This window comes from Dama dama, chromosome 25 (assembly GCF_033118175.1).
Source record: "Dama dama isolate Ldn47 chromosome 25, ASM3311817v1, whole genome shotgun sequence".
In the NCBI taxonomy this organism is placed as follows: domain Eukaryota; kingdom Metazoa; phylum Chordata; class Mammalia; order Artiodactyla; family Cervidae; genus Dama; species Dama dama.
The window spans coordinates 61,221,460-61,238,369 of record NC_083705.1 but is presented as its reverse complement, the minus strand read 5'-3'; positions in this window follow the sequence as shown (position 1 = coordinate 61,238,369).

Below are 16,910 nucleotides of genomic sequence, written 5' to 3'. Positions count from 1 at the left end.
GTACTCAAATATTAATAGTTCAACAACTTGAGTGAGTGTAGGTGGTTAATTAAGAAAATGCTGATTGTAAGTATTGAATTCTTAGGTGGCATGTAGCTAATTATATGACAACTTAATTTATTGTTTTTTCATTAAATATTAATACATGATTTTAGCAATGTATCAGTATTTGATAGACTCATTAGCATATAGTTGATGTTTTGCTAAATCTTTGTGTAAGACTTTACTTATTATTAGTTTTGGAGAAGGAAATGGCAACCCACTCCAGTACTCTTGCCTGGAGAATTCCGTGGACAGCGGAGCCTGGTGGTCTGCTGTCCATGGGGTTGCACAGAGTCAGACATGACTGAAGCGACTTAGCATGCATGCATGCCTTGGAGAAGGAAATGGCAACCCACTCCAGTGTTCTTGCCTGGAGACTCCCAGGGACGGGGGAGCCTGGTGGGCTGCCATCTATGGGGTCGCACAGGGTCGGACACGACTGAAGCGACTTAGCAGCAGCAGGAGCATTATTAGTTTAAACAGATTTATTGCTGGTTTTGGTGTAGTGCATACTAAGTTACTTCAGTTGTGTCTGACTCTTTGCCACCCCATGGACTGTAGCCCACCAGACTCTTCTGTCCATGGGAGTCTCCAGGCAAGAGTAGTGGGGTGGGTTGCCTTGACCTCCTCCAGGGGATCTTCCCAACCCAGGGGTCAAACCCACATCTCTTCAGTCTCCTGCATTGGTAGGCAGGTTCTTTATCACCAGTGCCACCTGGGAAGCCCTTTGGTGTAGCATATCTATTTTCAAGAAGAGGGGTTTTGTTCTAACTAGTGTTCATGAAGGAATCCATATTTTTTGGCATATTTAGGATTTGGGTGAATAGTTTTAAAAATCTCCACACCAACTATGTTGGCCCCTGATCCTTTGCATTTATTGTTATGACAAATCACAAGTCGAGATATCCAAGAAAAATGGTGATGTTGAAAAATCATAAAGAGATTAACAGTTCCATGCTGAAACAGTTCTATTCATTAGTCTGTTCCTCTATAGAAAGAACTGTCTTGCCTGAAAACAATGGGTGGAATGATCAGAGCTCCGTGCTGCTGACCCCAGCACGGCTGTGTTTTCACTGAGCACCAGATGTCAGAACATAACAAGAGACCATGGCTTCTGCTTTTCTTAGAGGTCCCCCATCTTTATTGCAGAGGATAAGAATAGCAGCAAACATCAGTTCTCTACATTTGCCTCTCTATTCCTGCCCTGGAATAGCGATTGAGACATAGACCCGGACATGTGGATATAGGGGAATTGGGTGGATGATGGGATGAATTGGGAGAGTAGGATTGACATACACGCATTGCCATGTGTGAAATAGATAGCTAGTGGGAATTTGCTCTGTTCGGTACTCTGTGTTGACCTAGAGGGGTGCAATGGGAGAGCGGGGTGACAGGGAAGTCCAAGATGGAGGGAATACATGTATACACATAGCTGATTCACTTGTGGTACAGAAGAAACAAACACACACACACAAACACAATAAAATGCCTGGGTTATGCCTACACGTATGTTTTCATTATTCATTTTATCTCTACAATTGCCAAGTGAAAAATAAATCTGTTTTGTTGGTTGATCACAAACAATCTCATCAGAGTCATGCAGATGATCTATACCCAAATCTTGAAGTATATTTTTAAATAAAATGATGAATACAAAGACCAGTATTTCTGACTATAATATAGTAGCTTTTATGAGAAAATAGTGTAAGTTTAGATTTACCATCTCTATTTGAATGGATACTTAATTTTCCACAAGATTTACATTTCATGAAAGGACTTAGAAATAAGTTGAAAAGTGAAAGATACAGATGTTTTTTTCTCCAATACCCTGGCTCTTGTGTTCGAGGGGAAGGAGTGTGTGCATGTGCATGTGTGCGCATGCATGTGTGAACATGCAAGAGAAGGCTTTCATGTGAATGAGCCCCAGGGATGCAGGTTTTGCACTAGGTCAAATTGATGCTCTCCCATATGGTCACTAGTAAACTTGATGGACTCACACCAGCCTCTTTTCTTGTCTCCTGGGCTGGAGCTCATTTAGCCGAAAGCATGATGAAGGCGACAGAAAGGGAGCAGCTGAGCCACAAACCCTTTGTTTGGCCTTAATAGATCAGGTTAGCGTTCTGCAGATGTTGGCTTTCCAAATCAATAATTCTCTTGCCGGCACCTCCCAGCAGTAGCTATTAGATGATGTAATTCAGAATTTGATTTGCTTCTTAGGTTAAGACAAGCAAATCTCATTTGCAGTGTAAAATATCTCACACCATGAAAATAATGCCTTCTGTTTTGCCTGCCCACCCAAGGGCATTTTATAGAATGGAAGTCAAGGTCATTGTGACAGTCATCACAGGGTGGAAACCTGCAACCACAGACTATGTTTGGAAAACCTGCTCTTTTCACTTATTAGGTTATCACAAGTGGTAACCTAATGCCAGCAGAGGCATTTGTAGCTTTGTATTGTGTTAGGAGAAATAGAATTCCCTGATATTACAGCTGCACTTTTGATTTGTCATTTATTTGGAATAAATAGAGGATGGTATGCCAGTTTCCATGGAAACCAGTTCTACTTTGGAGCTGTGTAAGACCTTTAAACATGTTGGAAACTGCTTCCTTCTCATTATGTTTCAGCACTGAAGAAGGTGTAGTGTGCAATTAAATAGAAATGAAGGTTTAATTAAAAAATTAAATTACATTTTCTGGATTGTCCTTTGTGTACAGTAAGCTTACGAGAGCATTGCTATCTGCAATACTGACTGGATGTGTGGTTTGGAAAAAGAAAAGGATCGTCTCTTAACTGCTGTGTGTGTGTTTGAGTGTGTGCGTGCACGTGCACACGTGCGTGTGTATGTAAGAGAGATTCACGATTATCTTTCTCTTAGAAGTTTATTACAAAACTGCCAACTCCATTTAGAACATTCTGGAAATCTTTGTAAATATGTACAGGGTTATAAAAATATATGTTTGGGTTTGTTTGTTCATTATCAAGAGAATTAAATACAATACTGATACAGAAAGACAACATTGAATTGTTCAAAAGATTTTTAAAAAGAGATTCCTTTAAGGAAAACTAGTGAAAATAGCAAAATGCTATGTAGTCTGTGCCCTGAAATATAGTCATTTCAAAAACAGGCATATATGCACATAAGGCAGCCAAAATATGAGGATTTTATATGATGAAAGCTAAGAGTAGGCTTATATTGTAAAAGTTCAGTGTATTCTGTATATTAAAAAGTGAGAATCTTCAGCTTATGAAATTGAAAAAAAACATGTTGAAGTGTTTATTTAGTCTTATGTATCAATTATATGTCTCCCAGAAATGTATAGATTATTCAGAAGAAGTCAGGGATCATCCTATTTATAACCAAATGTTATTCATTTTTACAGCTTTTTATGATACATAAAGGGCATCCTCAGACATTATTTCATGTGTTCTGTCACCAGTCCTGAGCAGTGTAGCAGCTATTGTTTCCATTTTAAATATAAGTAAGTTGCTTCAGTTTATCCAGTTATCAATGGAACCCCTGGAATTGAGGTCTTCTGACTTCTAGTCTTATGATCTTTCCATGTCAAAAATTATATTTCATATCAGACTAAATTTACAACACATCCTATTTTCTCCTGACTCATGAAAGACACTATTTAGGGATACAGTTTGACTGCTCTTCAGAATTACTGAAAGTGTGTGTGAGGAGCTGAAATTTCAAATTAAGTTATCTTGTCTTCTAAGCATCCTATCATAGATATATATGTTTTGCGGGTTTGAGATGAGTTTTCTGGTTAATCCACATTGTTCAGCGATATTGGCCATGATTCAATTTTTATGTAATTGAAATATAAGCTGTATGTATTCCTGAACATACAGGATTGTTATTATTTCATGTATGATGTGTCCACTTAAGTAGGTGTTATTTATGTCTGGCTGTTGTGTGCTCCATCAGTCCTGCACTGGTGATGAGCCCTTGTGGCAGAGGAGCTCCATGCTATAAAAAGATTGTAGAGAGAACTGAAAAAAAACAGTGCTCTGTAATAACAGCAGCTTTGTTGGGAGTGAGCAGCTGCTGGCCCAGCAGTCCTGGGACTTTCATGAGGCTCCTATGAATATGTTCACAGCATGCCGAGGCTGCTTCCTTGCTGCTAAATTGCTGCATCGCCAAATCCCGTCTGCCGGGGAGCACCAGCTCCATCCTACAGAGCCTTTCTTGAAGGAAATGCTTTTCACTCCTGTCAAATAAAAATTATGCTGTTCAATGTATAATCAATGCCTTCATAATATATAATACATATTATAGATAATAATAAATCCCTTCAGAATTTAGCTCTTTGAAGATATGTGAGTTCTTTTTTATTGTCAAGTATGAAGTTCTCCTTTAACACAGATCACTGGTTAAGGAGCTAGATTTCAAAATAGAAAAACGGGGGGAATCTGCTGTGAAATTATTTCAAGGTCTATTGTCTATGTTTTGGAAGATTTAATGAAGTGTTAACTCATGGTCGAGACGACAGCCATGGTACATGTCAACAAGCTGGAAAACCTGGGAGTCTAGGCTATTCTTTGGTAAAGGGAGCTCGATCAAAGCACCACACCCCCAGAGCTTCCACTCTGGTGCTCCTGAATTCTCAGAGCTGGTTCTCTAGTGAATTTCATTCTCTGGGTGAATGCACAAAGCTGGTACTCTGAACTAAAATGCTGACAGCTTGCTTGTCAAAGTTCTTACAGATGCTAAAATAATCTCCCACAAAGCCAACATTGGAATCTAAATAGGTTGTACAAACTTTTTAACAGTAAACTTTTAACAATGTATACACTGTTTATAGAAAAGTGCACAAATCACCAAGTGTGTGCAGCTCAATTAATTTCATTGAGTGCATTATCTGTATAACTAGCATTGAGAACAATACAAAATATCACTCTTACTCCCATAAGCTCTTCTGGAGCCTCATCCCTGTCACCATCAACCCCAATGGTAACTGATGTATTATCTTCTAATAGCATAGATTAGAGTTGCCAAAGTTTGAGCTTTTTATAAAAGTAGCTATAGAGTACATATTTTTGTGTGTTTGGTTTCTTTCACTCAGCACTATATTTGTAAGACTCATCCATGTTTTTGTGACTAGTTGTAGTTGGTTATGGGCTTCCCAGGTGGCTCAGTGGTAAAGAATCTGCCTGTCAAGCAAGAGACGTGGGTTTAATTCCCGGATCGGGAAGATCCCTTGGAGGAGGAGGCAGCAACCCACTCGAGTATTCTTGCCTGGAAAATCCCATGGACAGAGGAGACTGTCATGCTACAGTCCATGGGGTCGCAAAGAGTCAGACACGACTGAGCCCTCATGCACACAGTTGGCTAATTTCTATTACTGCACATTATGTCATCAAGTGAGTGTATCCCAATTCATTTAATTGTTCCTCTGTAGATGATCATTGGTGTTGTTTCCAGTTTGGGACTGCTGTGGACATTCTGATACATGTATGAACATATCTGCTTATTTCTGTTGGGCATGTACTTTAGGGTCATTGTGTTGGTATGTCTGACCTTAGTAGATACCGCTGAATTGTTTTCCAAAGTGGCTGAACAAACTTACACTCTCATTAGTGGTGAACGAGAATCACGATTGCTCCGAATCTCACCAACATGTGATTTTGACTGCACTTTAATTTTGACCATTTGAGTGGATATGGAGTGTATCATACTGTAGCTTTAGCTTTCCTTTTCCTGATCACTAATAATGTAATTTTTCACATGTGTTCTGTTGGTCATTCATGCATTGTTTTGAAGTGCCTGTTGAAATATTTGCAGTTTTTCTATTGACCTGACTCCCTTTGTCTTATTGGTTTGTTGGTATTGTCTTTGTAGTCTCAATTTGTCTTTTTCTAATACAAGCTTTGCTAATATTTTTTCTGACTCAAAGTCCTGTCTTTTTAATCTTATAGTGTGGTCTTTTCATTCACAACTGGCACTTTTTTACTTCTATTTAAGAAATCTTTAAGATTATTTAAGAAACCTACCTCATTTTCTTCCAGAAGATTTATTGTTTTAACCTTTCACACTTAGATCCACAATAAATCTGGAACTGATTTTGATTTATTGGTAAGTATTCTGGTGTAAAAAATACCGACAGATGTTTCTTCATTGCACTGCAGTGTCATCTTTGTCATAAATTGAACAATCACATATGGGTAAATTTATTTCTGTAGTGTCTGTTTGGTTCTAATGGACTGTGATTTGTCATTTCATCAATACCTTCCAGCCTTTATTACTATAAATCTTTTGCAGGTTTTTCTACATGATCATGTCAGTTTTCAAAATTTGGTCTTTTCTTTTGAAGATTGTCTAGACTATACTAACTCTTTGCATATACAAGTAAATTTTAGGTTCAGATTGCCAATTTGCACAAAACAACTTGCTCAAATATCCACCTTCCCTTCCACGCTACCATGTCCATAAGGCCATACTCTATTTTTGCATCTCTATTCCTTCTAGCAAATAGGTTCATCAGTACCATTTTTCTAGATTCTATATATATGAGTTAATAAAAATAAAAACAAAAATAAATGCTTGGGACCTAACTAAACATGAAAGCTTTTGCATAGCAAAGAAAATCATAAACAAGATGAAAAATAACACTAACAATGGGAAAAAAAGCTTGCATATGAAGCAACAGACAAAGAATTAATCTCCAAAATATACAAACAGCTTACGGAATTCAATATCAAAAAATCAAACAATACAATCGAAAAATGGGTAGAAGACCTAAATGGACATCTTTCCAAAAAGACATACAGATGGCCAAGCGGCGTGTGAACAGATGCTCAGCATTGCTGATTATTAGAGAAATGCAAATCAAAACTACAATGAGGTACACCTCATAGTACCTCACAGCAGTCAGAATGGACATCATCAAAAAAATCTACAAACAATAAATGCCAGAGAGCGTGTGGAATAAAGGAACCCTCTTACACTGTTGATGGGAATGTAAATTGGTGTAGTCACTGTGGAGAAAAGTATAGAGGTGTCTTTAAAAAATAAATGTAGAACTACCGTGTTGTTGTTGTTTGGTTGCCAAGTCATGTCCAACTCTTTTGTGACCCCAAGAATTGTAGCCCCCCAGGCTCCTCTGTCCATGAGATTTCCCAGGCAAGAATACTGGAGTGGGTTTCCATTTTCTTCTCCAGGGGATCTTCTTGACCCAGGGGTCAAACCCATGTCTCCTGCTTGACAGGTGGATTTTTTTTTTTTTTTTTTTACCATTGACTCATCAAAGAAGCCCATATGACCCAGCAATCCTACTACTGGGCATATACCCTGAAAAAAACCATAACTCAGAAAGACACATGTATCCCGATGTTAACTGCAGCATCTTTATAAGAGCCAGGATATGGAAGCAGCCTAGATGCCCATCAACAGATGAATGGATAAAAATGTGGTACATATACACGATGGAATATTACTCAGCCATAAAAAGGAATGAATGGAATCAGTTAAAGTGATGTGGGTGAACCTAGAGCTTCTCACACAGAGTGAAGTAAATCAGAAAATAAGATGACTATTTGAGGAATTGCTATCTTTCCAATCTGTGAGCATTTCATATACTCTGTTTATTTCAATAGTGATACCTTAAGAATAACCTTTTAATAAATTATTCTGTGCCAAGTGAATAGTCATATGGATAAAAATTAACTGTGACTTCTATACACTAAAGCCAATCCTAGTTGCATTAGATTAGAATGACAGAAAAGATGTGGGGCACAATTTGTGGGAATTTGTTTTGGTGAAGTCACACTGGAAAACTGACATTACATCTTAGAGTTGAATATACACAATCCTTCAGTTCAGTTCAGTTCAATCACTCAGTCGTGTCTGACTCTTTGCGATTCCATGGACCACAGCATGCCAGGCCTCCCTGTCCATCACCAACTCCCAGAATTTACCGAAACTCTTGTCCATTGAGTCGGTGATGCCATCCAAATATCTCATCCTCTGTCATCCCCTTCTCCTGCCTTCAATCTTTCCTAGCATCAGGGTAATTTCAAATGAGACAGCTTTTTGCATCATGTGGTCAAAGTATTGGAGTTTCAGCTTCAACATCAGTCCTTCCAATGAACACTCAGGACTGATCTCCTTTAGGATGGACTAGTTGGAACTCCATGCAGTCCAAGGGATTCTCAATTCTTCCCCAACACCGCAGTTCAAAAGCATCAATTCTTCAGTGCTCAGCTTTCTTTATAGCCCAACTCTCACATTGATACATGACAACTGAAAAAACCATTGCCTTGACTAAATATGCAGATGACACCACCTTTATGGCAGGAAGTGAAGAAGAACTTGAGTCTCTTGATGAAAGTGAGAGAGGAGGGTGAAGAGTTGGCTTAAAGCTCGACATTCAGAAAACTAAATTCATGGCATCCAGTCCCATTACTTCATGGCAAATAGATGGGGAAACAGTGGAAACAGTGGCTGACTTTATTTCTTTGGGCTCCAAAATCACTGCAGATGGTGACTGCAGTCATGAAATTAAAAGACGCTTATTCCTTGGAAGGAAAGTTATGACCAACCTAGACAGCATATTATAAAGCAGAGACATTACTTTGCCAACAAAGGTCCGTCTAGTCAAGGCTATGATTTTTCCAGTAATCATGTATGGATGAGAGAGTTGGACTATAAAGAAAGCTGAGTGCAGAAGAATTGATGCTTTTGAACTGTGGTGTTGGAGAAGACTCTTGAGAGTCCCTTGGACTGCAATGAGATCCAACCAGTCCATCCTAAAGGAGATCAGTCCTGGTGTTCATTGGAAGGACTGATACTGAAGTTGAAACTCCAATACTTTGGCCACCTCATGCGAAGAGTTGACTCGTTGGAAAAGACCCTGATGCTGGGAGGGGTTGGGGGCAGGAGGAGAAGGGGATGACAGAGGATGAGATGGTTGGATGGCATCACTGACTTGATGGGCATGAATTTGAGTAAACTCCGGGAGTTGGTGATGGACAGGGAGGCCTGGTATGCTGCAATTCATGGGGCCACAAAGAGTCAGACACGACTGAGTGACTGAACTGAACTGAACTGAACTGACCTGAGTGACTGAACTGAACTGAACTGAACTGACCTGAGTGACTGAACTGAACTGAACTGACTAGATGGACTTTTGTTGACAAAGTAATGTCTCTGCTTTTTAATATGCTGTTTAGGTTGGTCATAATCTCCATTCAAGGAGTAAGTGTCTTTTAATTTCATGGCTACAGTCACTATCTGCAGTGATTTTGGAGCCCAAAGAAAATAAAGTCAGCCACTGTTTCCACTGTTTCCCCATCTATTTGCCATGAACTGATGGAACCAGATGCCATGGTCTTAGTTTTCTGAATGTTGAGTTTTAAGCCAACTTTTTGACTCTCTTTCACCTTCATCAAGAGGCTCTTTAGTCTTCTTCACTTTCTGCCATAAGGATGGTATCATCTGCATATTTGTCCCAGCAATCTTGATTCCAGCTTGTGCTTCCTCCACCCCAGCGTTTCTCATGATGTACTCTGCATATAAGTTAAATAAGCAGGGTGGCAATAATACAGCCTTGATGTACTCCTTTTCCTATTTGGAACCAGTCTGTTGCTCCATGAAGTCCAGCAATCCCATTCATAGGTATTTACCCCGAAACATCCACACATAGGCACTACAAATCGTGAACATATATAGCAAAGTTAATTACTTTAGTGGAAGAAAAAAAAAAAAAACAGCTCCAGTGTACTTCTATATTAGAAGAGTTAAAACATGTTTTGTGTTCATACAATGGGATATCATATGAACGATGAAAATAAATCAATGAATTTTACATTTAACTAGATAGATGAAAAGGCAAATATGATTGTTGAGAAAAAGAAACTTAACCCAAGGGAATAATACTTTTATGACTTGATTGAAATTAATCTCAAAAACAGGTGAAACTGATTTATGCTTTTAGAAATCAGTGTAGTCATGATATTTAAGATATTTAAGATAGAGACAAAAGACGAGTTTCCACAACTGTTGTTTAATTTCTTCATTTGTGTGAAGAATACTCCGGCACATTCACTCACTGACAATCCTTTGAAGTGTAGATCTATGATTTGTGCAATTTTCAGAATGAGTTTTAGATATCATTAAAGATATTAGCATGTATCTACATGCTTATATATAAACTATGTATATATATTTTTGTTTATATATTTTATGTGTTAGGATACAACACTGAACAGGAACAAAAAGGATTTCTATAATTGTGGAATATATTTTCTTACAATCTTTCCCTTTCCAACTTTATTAATATAGTTAACATATAATCTTCAGTAAGGTTAAGGTATACACTGTGTCTATTTGATACATTGATATTTTGCAAAATGATTATCACATCATGCTAGCTAACATTTCCATCATCTTACAAAACTACTATTTCTCTTTTTGTGATGAGAACATTTAATTTTTACTTTCTTAGCATCATGTAAGTTTATATACTCTAGTATTAACTATAATCACCATGAAATAAATTTTTCTGAGTCCTCAAGTTTTATATTACCTTAAAATGTTTAAAAAATTGTGTTGGCCCCTCACACCTTTACATACACAGTAAAAGAAAAAGAAAGCCTCCTTTGTAAAGTTTATTTTGGACCATCTTAACAATTTTAAACACAGAACATAAAGTTATCTAGAGGCTTATACACTTTTGATTTTTGTATTCTCAATGACTTCTAGAATAACTAGTTGATTCACACTTTTTGAATAAACCAAAAGCTTGTACCACAGTGCTTCCTACCATGTGCAAGTGTTTCATTTGATTTTATGCTAGAAAAGGCAATTATTCAAATGAACTGTATTCTTAAAAGAAAACATTAATGTGCAAAAGGCATGCACTTATTAAATAAAATGCTTATTGAATATAAAATTATTTATCTAATATCAAGATTCTGTAAAACAGTTTTGTTTTGAAATAATTATAATTTTTGGATCAGTAATGCATATTCATCAATTTACTAAGTAATTTGCAATTCTTATTTCCCTTAAACACAAAGTATGTTCTTCCCCCAAAGACTATTGGTTGTAATTCAGGCATTTTTTAGGCAACCTATTTTCAGGCACTGAATAAAATGCAAAAAAGCAGCACAACTGCTAAGCTCAGTAATGGGTGGCATATTCTATGTTATCTATTTATTTTAGATAAATATTAAAATATTTAAAAATGTTAAAATATTATCTATTTATTTTACATTGAGTCCAAGTAAGCAAATACACAAATGAAGAGATCATTTCAATAAGGAAGGATATTGAAATTTATAGAGTAATGCTTTTGGAAAAGTATACAAAGCGATATGCTGTATGTTGGTAATAGCTGAACATTAGTTAAATTTTTTATTTTATATAAACAGTTGATTTTGTTTTGTGATATCTGGGTAATATGCTTTAATTTATTTATATACTTAGAAGTACATCATGCAGGTAGTGTTCACTGGTATTCCCCCATCTGTGTATCCCCTTCCCAGCAATTTAAAGTTGGTTTAAATCAACAAGTCCAGTTATCCTTTAATAAATACTTATTTTTATAGTTAATAAAGATTTACACTAGTGAATATAATTTAGGAGTGCAGAATAAATGATTGAGAAGTTACCCATATCTTAGCTTTTTACTCTTTTAAATGAATATATCCATTTATTTTAAGTAACAGATTTTAAGCTGTAATTCTAGTTAGCAAAGACAAACGTGTATACAGAAAGCCCTATTTTATTTTTCAAAAGATTTTATATTTAGTTCTCTAAAATGATCAACTAAAGAATCCAGATGGATGGTAGGAATTTATTTCATTATTTTTTGTGACTCACACTTAAAATTGCTCATTACCATTTTGCCCTTTTATAAAGAACAATTAAAAAAAACATATGAGTCTTGTTTTGACCAAACAGTTGAATGACTAACCAAGAATTCACTTGTCAGCTTCCTCAAAATCATTTTAATAAATTATACATTCAGTGACTGCTTTTGCCATTTCTTGAAGTAGTAAATCAATCCATCACTTTTAGTTTATCTTAGTTGTTGTTAGTCTCTAAGTCATGTCTGACTCTTTGTGACCCCATGGATTGTGGCTGATGTTCTCCAGCCAAGGATATTGGAGTGGGGTGCCATTTCCCTCTCCAGGGGATCTTCCCAAACCAGGGATTAAACCCAGGTTTCCTGCACTGGCAGAGGATTCTTTACCATTGAGCCATCAGGTCTTAGGAGGTAATTATCTGCAGTAGCCACTGTTACTTTACTATCTAGCATAAAATTTTTTCTACCTAAATGTAATCTTGTTTGGGACCTACTCCTGACCCAACAGTTGATAGATCTCATGGTAATAATAAACATAACTGTAATAGTTATGCTTGGTTGCTCAGTCGTGTCTGACTCTGTGATCCGGTGGACTGTAGCCCACCAGGCTCCTCTGTCCATGGGGATTTCCCAGGCAAGAATATTGGAGCGGGTTGCCATTTCATTCTCTGAAAGATATGCCAGGCTCAATGCAAATCCTAAGCACAGAAGAGAACTATAGTGGTTTAAAGAAGTCTTGGATTTACTGAGAATACTTTGTGCCATAAGGAAGCTTTGAGTGCCTACTCTGCCAAGCAACGCAATCAGCAGATATAGTAAAATACTCAATATAAAAGATGTTCTTCGGGTGCTGAGAAATGAGACTACAAGTCAATATGTTCAGTATGAGTCCATCAGGGCTCATTATACATGGATGTGGGTTCAAACTGATATGTGCACAAAGACAGGTTCATTTAAACACACATATATCTGTCTGTTCTATATTGAATCACATGGCACTGTCATGCACTTGTACCTGTTTCACATAATAACCTTATATATATAATATTCATTAACAGTAATACTATCATATTAATGTATGCTGTGTGCTGTGCTTAGTCGCTCAGTCACGTCCAACTCTTTGTGACCCCATGGACTATAGCCCCCCAGGTTCCTCTGTCCATGGGGGTTCTCCAGGCAAGAATATTAGAGCAGGCCACCATGCCCTCCTCTAGGGGTTCTTCCCAACCCAGGGATCAAACCCAGGTCTCTCTCATTACAGGCAGATTCTTTGCCAGTTGAGCTACCAGGGAAGCCCATATAAATGTATAATAATATATCAGTATTGTATAATGTTAATTTATGAAAAAGTTGTCTTCTTCCCAGGTGACTCTGGTAAAGAATCTGCCTGCCTGCTAATGCAGGAGACACAAGAGATGAGGGTGGGATTCATGGGTTGGGAAGATCCCCTGGAGTGGTAAATGGTGACCCACTCCAGTAATCTTGCCTGGAAAATCCAATGGACAGAGGAGCCTTACAGGCTACAGTCCATGGGGTCGCAGATTTGGACATGACTTACCAACTGAGCACACATGGTGAAAAAATTTCTATAAACAGAGTAATGCAAGTTTTAGGGAAATCTGTTCTTATTTCTCAAGTAAGCACCTAGAAGTAGAATTGCTGAGTCGTGCAGTATATGAATGCTCAACTTTAAAATAAATTGCCAAATTATTTACCAAAGTGCTTCTAACCAGCAGTTTATGATGGTTCCAGGTTTTCATTATATAATAGTAATACTAAATTTAGATATATACTGCTAAAGTTATTTTAACTTAATGAATATTCAAGATCTAGACATCTTTAGATATATTTGACTAGACCATAATAAAAGTACATAATTACTTCCTTGAAAATGCCCTCAGACCTAACTGCTACAGTGAATATTATTAGAAGATGTTCAAAAAGCATTCTTAGGACTTTATATGTCATCTTGTAATTTTAAAGTAGGTTCATGTGGCTTTACTTTTAGAATTCTTCACACAACTATATTTGTTATATTTTTATTTTGGGGCAATATGTTTGATTTATTAAAATTTTCCTCAAAGCCTTATAAATGTTGGAATTTTGTGCTCTAAGTACAAAATAAATTGAAAATATTAAGAGGAAAACAAAACAAGTGCATCTTGGAGTTTTGCACTGGTACAAACTTCTAAAAATACTTTTAATTATCATTTTTAAAAATTCTTAAATTGTGAAATTTGATGAAACTGTAAGATCTTTATGATAAACCAGAAACTTTTTCTAGAATGTGTTTGTTACAAGTCAAATGCACCTGATAGTGTGGAAAAAACATACAAGAACAATGGCTTTTAATCACCAGAAGTATTGTGTTGGTTGATGCCACTTTTCCCCTTACTTTTGTCCTACATCAGAATAGTCAACCAGTGTTCTTTACCCACAGGGTGGTTGTTGCCCTTTATTCTTATGAGGGATTGATTCCTCCAAGTCAGGAGCCCAACAATTTAATTGAACTTTCAGCTGAAAGTTCTCATGAGATTTTCCAGACTGCTCTGTAACATTGACATCTTGCTGACCTTTTCAGTAATCTGTAATTGGGCTATGTGGACATTTCTTTTATTCTTTCAGATTTCTCAGTTTTGACAAATACATAACGAGAATCTTTTAAAGGTTACAGAGATTTTAAGGGGAAGACAGTGAGCTCACATAAGCAAAGCATTTTACACTAATGATCAATGTAGATCACTAAGAAATGGTTTCATAAGAAGAAGAAAAAAGTTTTGGGCTATTATATTTGACTCCTACTATGTAGAATTTACTTCTGAGAACTTTTACATTATTATAACAACTGACTGGAAATTCTTCATTTATAATTATGTATTTGGAATATTAGTGGGTTAGACTTCTTGGAAATATAGCATTAAAAGAATTTTTGTGCATAGAGTGCATAACCTTTCCTGTTTTTAATAAGTATAATATACAACTCTCTTTTTTCCTTTGCAATGTAATCTGCAACTTAGAGCAGATATATTTAACTTTTGTTTGCCTTTTTATTTTTTGAGATGTGGAAACTTTCAAAAGTTTCCTAAATTATAGTAGAAATTGAATAAGAATCCCAGGTATTTCAATTCAAACTCTCCCTCCTTTTTATTCTTTCTTCTGTCAAATCATTATGAAAGATTAATATATTGGGTTTGGAGAAAGACATGACTATTAAAAACTACTTATGGAATTGTTGTTAAACTTTGAAGCTGAAAATTGTGTGACTATTTCATCCCCTGACATTTAGTTCTGAATCAATTTACTGGACTTTTCAGGATTTAGGGCTAAAAGGAGTTTGTATATGGTAGAGAGAGGTCCTGGAGAGTCCTAACACAGACAAAACTTGGGAGCTATTCTTAAAATCATATTGCCAATTATAATAAAAAGCATTAATATCTTCTTAATCTATTTATTCATCCATTCATAAATATTTATTGACTGTCCACCATGTATCTCTCTTTTTTTCTACATCTTTGTATACAAACTTCCAACTCCCATTGCTAAGAATGGGGAAACATTATAAGCAACATAATTAAATAAAACAGATGGAGTAATATGTAGGAAAAACAATAAGGTAGGGAAGGAGGATAAAGAAAATTGGAAGAGCTGTAATTTTATATCTGATGCCCTGGAAAGTCCTCTATGAAAATGTTATACTGGAGTAAAGGCCTGGAGGAAAAAAGCGAGTCAGCCTTACAAATATTTGGTGGACCAGCACTGAAAGGAGAAGAGCAAAAGTCACAAAGTCCCTGAGGCAGAGGTGATGTTTAGGTATTGGAGACACGTTTTGAAAGAAAAGCTGACTGAAATTGCCAAACTATTGGATGTGATGTGTGGAAAAAAAAAAGAAAGCAGTAAGGAATACACAAGTTTTGGGTTTCAGAAATTAGAAGAATAGAACTGCCATTAACTATTATGGGGAAGACTTTCCATGGCTACTGCTGTCTTTTTAATTCAAGACCTCCCAATTATTTAACAGGAGGCTACACTCCCAAACTCTATCCTTCCCACTCCAGTTTTCCTCTTTCTAAAGCATGTCTGATCTTATCATGCCTATATTTAAAATCACTAAATAACTCTTTAAAATTTTATTTATATTGGACAACACTTGATTTACAAACAATTTACAATTAGTTTCAGGTGTACAACAAAGTGATTCAGATACATATTTTGTTGTTGAATGTCATTCAGTTACTAAGTCATGCTCAACTCTTTGTGACCCCATGGAATATACCATGCCAGGCTCTGCTGCCCTCCATGATCTCCTGGAGTTTGCTCAAATTCGTGTCCATTGAGTCAGTGATACTATCTAACCACCTTGTGTTCTGCTGCCCCTTTCTCCTTTTGACTTCAATCAGATACATGTGAGTGTGTATATACATATATATATATATATATATATATATATAATTTTTCATATATATATAATTTTCAAATTATTTTCCTATTTAGTTTATTATAGAATATTGAGTAGAGGTCACTGTGCTATACAGTAGGTCCTTGCTGGTTACCTATTTTAAATACGGTAGAGTGTTTATGTCAATCCCAGACTCCCAATTTGTCATCCTCCCTTCCCCTTTGGTAACAAGTTTATTTTTTAGATCTGTGAGTCTGTTTATGTTTTGTAAATAAGTTCACTTGCACCCATTTTTTAGACTCCTCACACAATCAATATCACAGAATAAAATCCAGTCCAAAAATGGGCAGAGGACCTACATAGACACTTCACCAGAGAAGATATACAGATTGTCAAGAGGCACATGAGAAGATGCTCAACATTGTTAATTATTAGAGAAAAGCAAGTCAAATCTACAATGAGGTACCATCTCATGCCAGTCAGAATAGCCATCATCAAAATGTCTACAAACAATAAATGCTGGAGAAGGTTTGGAGAAAAGGGAACCCTCTACACTGTTGCAGAGAACGCAGCCACTATGGAGAACAGTGTGGAGGTTCCTTAAAAAACTAAAAATAGAGCTATCATATGATACAGTAATCCCATTCCTAGGTAT